We start from the raw sequence: 7,173 nt of genomic DNA, 5'->3' as shown, positions 1-7,173 counted from the left end.
CTGAAATGGAATCAAAGTCATGGCTAGAATCGGCTCTAGCCGCTTTAGATTATCTAACGGTATCTTTTTCTTGGTGCCACTCATGTGAGTGGGAAGCAGTGTTATCAATAATTTTGTAAGCATCATTTGCGGTTTTCTTCATAATGGAACCACCAGCTGCTATATCGATGTCTTTCCTTGTAGTGATGTCGCATCCTTGGTAGAATATTTGTACTATTTGACAAGTGTCTAAACCATGTTGCGGACATCCTTTCAATAACTTTCCAAATCTTGTCCATGCTTCATATAGAGTTTCATTTGGCTTTTGCGTGAACGTAACAATTTCTCCTTGAAGTCTCACGGCTTTAGATGCCGAAAAGAATTGTTTAAGAAATTTTTCAACTAAAACGTCCCATGTATCAATCGCCCCTTCAGGTAATGATTCTAACCAATCTTTGGCTTCTCCCTTTAGAGTCCAGGGAAATAACATGAGATATATCTGTTCATCCTCCACTTCTCTGATTTTAAATAAAGTACTGATCCTATTAAAAGTACGAAGATGTTCATTTGGATCTTCCTTCGGTGCACCACTAAATTGGCATTGATTATTCACCATGTGTAGAATTTGTCCTTTGATTTCATAATCTGGCGTATTAATGTCAGGATGAGTAATTGCGTGACCTTGGCCAGTGCGTTTAGCTCGCATTCAGTCTTCCATACTTAGAGGTTCTAGATTCTTCAAGATTGAATTTATTGAATCTGAATCACTAGAGGATTCTGATTTAATGGGTTGTTCCTCGACAATCTCTGTTTGAATGATTGGTGGTTTTGGAGGAAAGATTAGTGGTTCATGATCTCTGAACTGTCCCTGAATATCCTCCGGATTCTCAATTGTGAGGTCGGGTTCAAAAAATGGATTATCGGAAATTTGAATTGGAGTACTTGGTCGACTGGATGATGATTCTAAAGAAAAATCAACGGTGACAATATTTGCTAGATGTCTTGATCGAGTTACAGGTGGTGAACGTACAAAAGGTGGTGAACGTTTTGCTCGGTGCATTCACTGAATATCCTATTAGTTTTTAAAAAGAAAGAAAAATTATATAAGTTATCCAATTAATAGACTTTTCTGCTTTTGTCCACGTTTAGAATAGCCAATAGATATAGCAGGGAGCCAGAACCCTTTAAATCGGAAGGTCACAACTCAGCCACTAACAAATCCAACTATTACTACAAAGCAGAAAATTTTGGATGTCTATTAATTTAACCGCTTAAAATAATTTTTTCGTTGAAGTTTAAAGAAATTTTAGAGAAGAAATAGAAAATTCTATGTCCTAAAAACTAGAGTGTCGAGAAATAAGAAAGAAAAAGAGAGCGCGTCGGAAAACGTCGAAAAATAAAAGATTGAAAAATAATAGGCGTCGAAAAATAAAAATAAGAAAGTAGCGCGTCGAAACTTAAAAGGAACTAAAAACTAAGAATTAAAAGTTACGTCTAAAGGTATTAAAGCTTAAAGGAATTCTATATCCAAAACGGCAATAACTTAAAAAGGTACTAAAATATAAAAACGGCGTCGCAAAATTCTAGAGCACCTAAATCTTAGTCTAAAGAAAAATCACTTAAGGAATTTTACGGCAAAACCTAAAAATTTAGAAATAAAAATAACTATGGCAAAAACTATAACTTAAAAATAATTACGAGCGATTAAAAAACAAATTACGTACTAAATAATAAAAATATACAATTTATAAAAAGAGACAAAAAAATGATAAAATTACTAATTTTTATAAAAAATATTATTTTTATATTATTATTTTTATAAAAGTATTAATAAAATTAATTTACACTAAATATTACAAATTAAATAAAAGTAAAACTAATTAATAAAATAACTAACCCTAATTAGGGTTAAATAATAATAATATTAATTAAATTAAACCCTAAATCGTAATTAATGCTGTCTGAGGTTTGACCTGTCAGTAACCTCCGCGAGTGAGGATCCTAGCTGGCAAAAAGTACCGCGAGTGCGGATTATACAGATTCAGCTGAGATGCTCGTGCAGGTTCAGTGTTTTTATTTATTTTTTTTATTTTATTTTTCTGTTTTTAAAATATATAAAATATAACTATAAATTATTACTTTTTTTTATAACTTTTTAACAATAAAAAAATAAACTTTTTAATTTAACTAAACTTAAAAATATATAGATATAGTTTTTTTTTCTTGTATTTTTAATATTTAAAACGTATATTTTTACAGAAATAGATTATGACTTAATAAAAAAAATTTATATAGCGTTTCGCTTCGGCGTTGAACTTTCCCCGGCAGCGGCGCCAAAAATACTTGATGTTATGCGAGGTGTATACGAAATAGTTATATTTTTATTGCGAAATACTATTAAATACGATACAATTTTACACAAGTTATTTATTTATTTATAGAGTGGATATACCTAAACCTTGCTACAACACTTATAGGTAGTGTACCTAATCGTACAGTAGTGTAGTTTTTAGTAAGTCCGGTTCGTCCACAGGGAACTTGCCAAGTTTAACGCTATATTTTTAAAACTATATTTGTAAAAATACGAAAATATATATAAGTAATATTATTATTATTATAAAAGGGGGTTTTTACCGTTTAATGACCGGTTTATCGATTTTAAAACTTTAGTCGCAGTTAAAACCTAATGTAAAATATTAATTATATAAAAGACTTAATTTAAAACGTAAAGTAAATAACGATAATGAAATTGAGATAAATAAAATTGCGATAATTAAAAAGTACGATAATTAAAAGTGCAATTAAATACAATGACAATAAATAAAAGTTCGATAATTAGAAGTGCAATTAAATATGAAATAAAAGAATTATGCTTATTTAAACTTCCGTAATCATGATGTTTGACGTGTTGATTTTAGTTTATTCCCATGGGTTAATTGTCCTTTGTCCTGGATTATTTAATATGTCCGTCTGATTTTTGTCCATAACAGTCCATCAGTCATAAATATAAAGTGCGAGTGTCCTCGTCAAATTATTCTTATATCCGAAGTCAAATATTCCAACTAATTGGGGATTTTAACTGTAACAAGGTTTTAATACTTTGTTAACAATTACGCCAAGTGTCCTTGTTCATAATTCACCCCTGTTTTAATAAGTCTATTAACTATTAATCCATTCCCGTGTCTGGTTAAATGAACGATTATTAGTACTTATAAATATCCCGCCCATCGTGTCCGATCGAGTGTATATGGTTATTTATAGGTACGTCCAATTGTAAATCTTTATATTAAAATTAACAAACTATCATTTAGTTAAACAAATATAAAGCCCATTAATAGCCCATAGTCTAATTTCCACAAGTGTCGTTCTTTTGTCCAAACCCCAATTATGGTACAAAACCCAATTACCCAATTTTAATATTTTTAGCCCAACATCATGATTACTTCGTCTTAAATAAGCATAATAATAACTTAGCTACGAGACATTAATTTAACAACAAAATTAAACATAACTTACAGTGGGTATTATTAGCGTAGTGGTACACGGACAAAGTTCCGACTTACAAAACTTTAACACATTCGACTAACCCAACCTTATTATTATAACTAACTTAAAATTAAAATTACAAATTGAGATTAATATTTGAAGTGATAATTGATACATATATTATGTATATAGAGTAGAAAATAGAAAAAGATGTAAAAAATACGAACAGAATGCGCGACTTTTATAGCCCCACAATTTACTGTAGACCTCCGCGAGTGCTGTAGTTTCCTTCACAAAAGTACCGCGAGTGCGGATCTGTGGATTCCAGCTCGTCTCTTGATTTAAACGTGGGCTGCTGTAATTTTTTAATATATATATATATATATATATATATATATAATTTATATATATATATAATTTATATAATTATATATATATATATATATATTATATTTTTGTGCATAGTTGACTTGTAATTTTTAGTCTGTTGCGTCGAGCGTTGAAAGTTGACTCAGGTCCCGGTTCCGGATTTTCGAACGTCCTTTCGTACGATTTAATATCGTGTACTTTGCGTTTTGCGTCTTGTACTCTTGTAATTTTGAGACGTTTCTCATCAATAATTTGAACCACTTTGATTGTAATTTGTACTTTTGAGCTTTTTGGTCGTTTGCGTCTTCAATTCGTCGAATCTGTCTTTTGTCTTCACCTTTTATTATTTAAACGAATATCACTTGTAAATAGAACAATTGCAACTAAAAGCTTGTCTTTCTTGAAGGATAATGCTATGAAATATATGTTCGTTTTTAGCATTATCACATGCCCGGCCACCAATACTCTTTCTTCAAATCAAGATACATTTTTATCGCGCCCGGGTGAATGGAATACTTTGACTTATGTGCTTCATCAAGTAGCACTCGTCGATGATCACCCATTTTAGGCACCCACACTCTTCCTTGAAAAGATAACAAACCATGCGGACCTAAGGTAATAAACTCCGTTTGTCCCATGATTCGTTCCTCATGCTTATTGTTAACAAAAGCTTCGATTTGAGTCTCGCCAAGCTTTACAAGAAACTCGTTAGTAATAATCATGTGTAACAATCCTACTCGTATCGCCGGATGTTGACTCTTTCGACTTAACGCATCCGCGACCACATTCGCCTTACCCGGATGATAAAGTATTTCACAATCATAGTCTTTCACCACATCCATCCATCTACGTTGACGATAATTCAAATCTCATTGATCAAAAAGATGTTTTAAGCTCTTGTGATCCGAATAAATCTTACATTTGACACCATACAAGTAATGGCGCCAAATTTTCAACGCATGAACAACCGCCGCCAACTCAAGATCATGAGTCAGATATCTCGTTTCGTGTTCCTTTAATTGCTGAGAGGCATACGTGATGACTTTACCTCGTTGCATTAGAACACAACCGATCCCATTTAAAGAAGCATCACAACAAACCGTCATGTCTTCTACACCTTCCAGCAACACTAAAACCGGAGCTTGACATAACTTCTCTTTTAACAATTGGAAAGCAATTTCTTGCTCATTTTCCTAATCGTTCTTTCTCGTTAATTTTGTCAATGGAGAAGCGATTTTAGAAAAGTCTTGGATAAATCGACGATAATAACCGGCCAATCTGAGAAAACTTCGGATTTTCGTAGGCGTAGTCGGTCATCCCCAACTCTTTACCGTCTCAATCTTCCCCGGATCTACTTGAATACCATCCTTGTTCACAATATGGCCAAGGAATTGAACTTCCCTTAGCCAAAATGCACATTTGGAGAATTTTTCATACAACTTCTCCTTCCGCAACGTCTTCAACACACCACGCAAATGATGTTCATGTTCCTTCATACTCTTCGAATAGACAAGTATGTCGTTAATGAACACAATTACCGACTTGTCCAACATAGGTTGGCACACTCGGTTCATAAGATCCATGAACGCCGCCGGTGCATTCGTAAGACCGAAAGGCATAACTACAAACTCATAATGCCCGTAACGCGTTCGAAAAGCCGTTTTCTCAATATCTTCCTCACGGACCCGCATTTGGTGATAGCCGGACCATAGGTCAATCTTAGAGAAATACGTTGCACCTTGAAGTTGATCAAACAAGTCGTCAATCCGAGGCAATGGATAACGATTCTTGATCGTCACTTTGTTCAACTCCCGATAATCGATGCACATCCACGTACTACCATCTTTCTTCTTCACGAATAAAATTGGAGCGCCCCATGGTGAAGCACTCGGTTGAATAAAACCCTTTTCAAGCAACTCTTAGGTTTGATTTAACAACTCTTGCATTTCCGTTGGTGCTAAACGATAAGGAGTTTTAGCAATGGGAGTAGCTCCCGGAACCAACTCAATGCGAAATTCAACTTGTCTTTCCGCCGGAACACCCGGTAATTCATCCGAAAAAATGTCTTCGAATTCACTAACCACCGAAATTTCACGAATGGATGGTGGCTCTTTACGAGTATCAACTACATGAGCAAGAAAAGCCATGCCACCACTAACAAGAAAATGACGTGCCCTTGCATACGTGCATAATGGCACAAGTCTTCTCCGTCTCTCGTCATGAATAATTAACTCTCCCCTACTTGGGGTATTCACACGAATAGATTTTTCATGGCATGCAATATCGGCTCTATAACGATCGAGCCAATCCATACCAACGACAATATCAAATTCACCTAAGGTCATCGGGATAAGATCAATTTTAAACGTTTCGGAACCAAACACAACATCACAATCATTACACACATCAACCCCTAGTACCGTCTTACTATCTGCTATTTCAACTTCTACCAGATGACTCAACTTAGCTAGCGGCTTATTTAGTTTAGGCACGAATCTTGGAGAAACAAACGACAAATTAGCACCGCTATCAAATAGGATCCTTGCCGGATTAGAGTTAACCATGAAAGTACCTGAGACAACTTCGTTGGATTGCTTAGCCTTATCATTGGTCATCAAATAGTTTCGTCCCCTAGCCGTACCCGCCGCCTTCTCCAACTTCTTAACATGATCGGTGTTCAAATCGGGACACTCCGGCCTTCGGTGCCCTTCCTTACCATAATTATAACAAGTGAGTTTGGTTGTAGAAGATGGCTTGGTGCAATCGCTAGCCATGTGTCCTTGTCGTCCACAATTATAACATTTGGGTCCAAAACCCCCGGACGTACCCTTCTTCGCACTACCAACACTCTCACTCGCACCCTTACTTTTCTTGTTCGAATGACTAGTAGCTTCAAACTTCCTCTTGCCAAAAGTAAAGCCACTCTTTCGCAAAGCGAGCGACTCAAAACCTTTGGCCATATCAAACAACACATCAAAACTTTTCACCACATTTACACTAATCTTATCTTGATAGTTGTCGTTCAAGATTCGATAGAAGTCTTCCTTCAACATTTTATCGTTCCCGACATACTCGGGCAAAATTGGGTCTTTAATAAGAAAACGAATTTGAGAGTGTTCAAATCCATCGACCCTTGCCTCAAGACACGCAACTCGTCCTTAAGTCTAGTAAGATCAGCCGAAGTTCGGTACTCGTTGAAAAACTCCGCTTTGAACTCTTCCCAAGTGAAATCCATACATTGTTCTTCACCATAAAGTTGGATCTTCACGTCTCACCACAATTTAGCATCGCCCCGCAACATACTACACCCGTACCTTGTCTTCTTTTCGAGAGGGCATT

General features: G+C 35.2%; 1 non-coding gene across 1 annotated transcript; it reads left to right on the top strand.

Moving 5' to 3' along the window:
* Positions 1 to 230: 230 nt before the first annotated feature.
* LOC139903579 (small nucleolar RNA R71) lies at positions 231 to 337 on the top strand. The gene has a single exon (XR_011778389.1). It is a non-coding gene; the product is annotated as a small nucleolar RNA R71 (small nucleolar RNA).
* Positions 338 to 7,173: the final 6,836 nt, after the last annotated feature.

Source organism: Rutidosis leptorrhynchoides, chromosome 3 (genome assembly GCF_046630445.1).
Source record: "Rutidosis leptorrhynchoides isolate AG116_Rl617_1_P2 chromosome 3, CSIRO_AGI_Rlap_v1, whole genome shotgun sequence".
Lineage (NCBI taxonomy): Eukaryota > Viridiplantae > Streptophyta > Magnoliopsida > Asterales > Asteraceae > Rutidosis > Rutidosis leptorrhynchoides.
The sequence above is the reverse complement of the archived record's forward strand: the minus strand, read 5'-3'. Positions and strand labels throughout refer to the sequence as shown.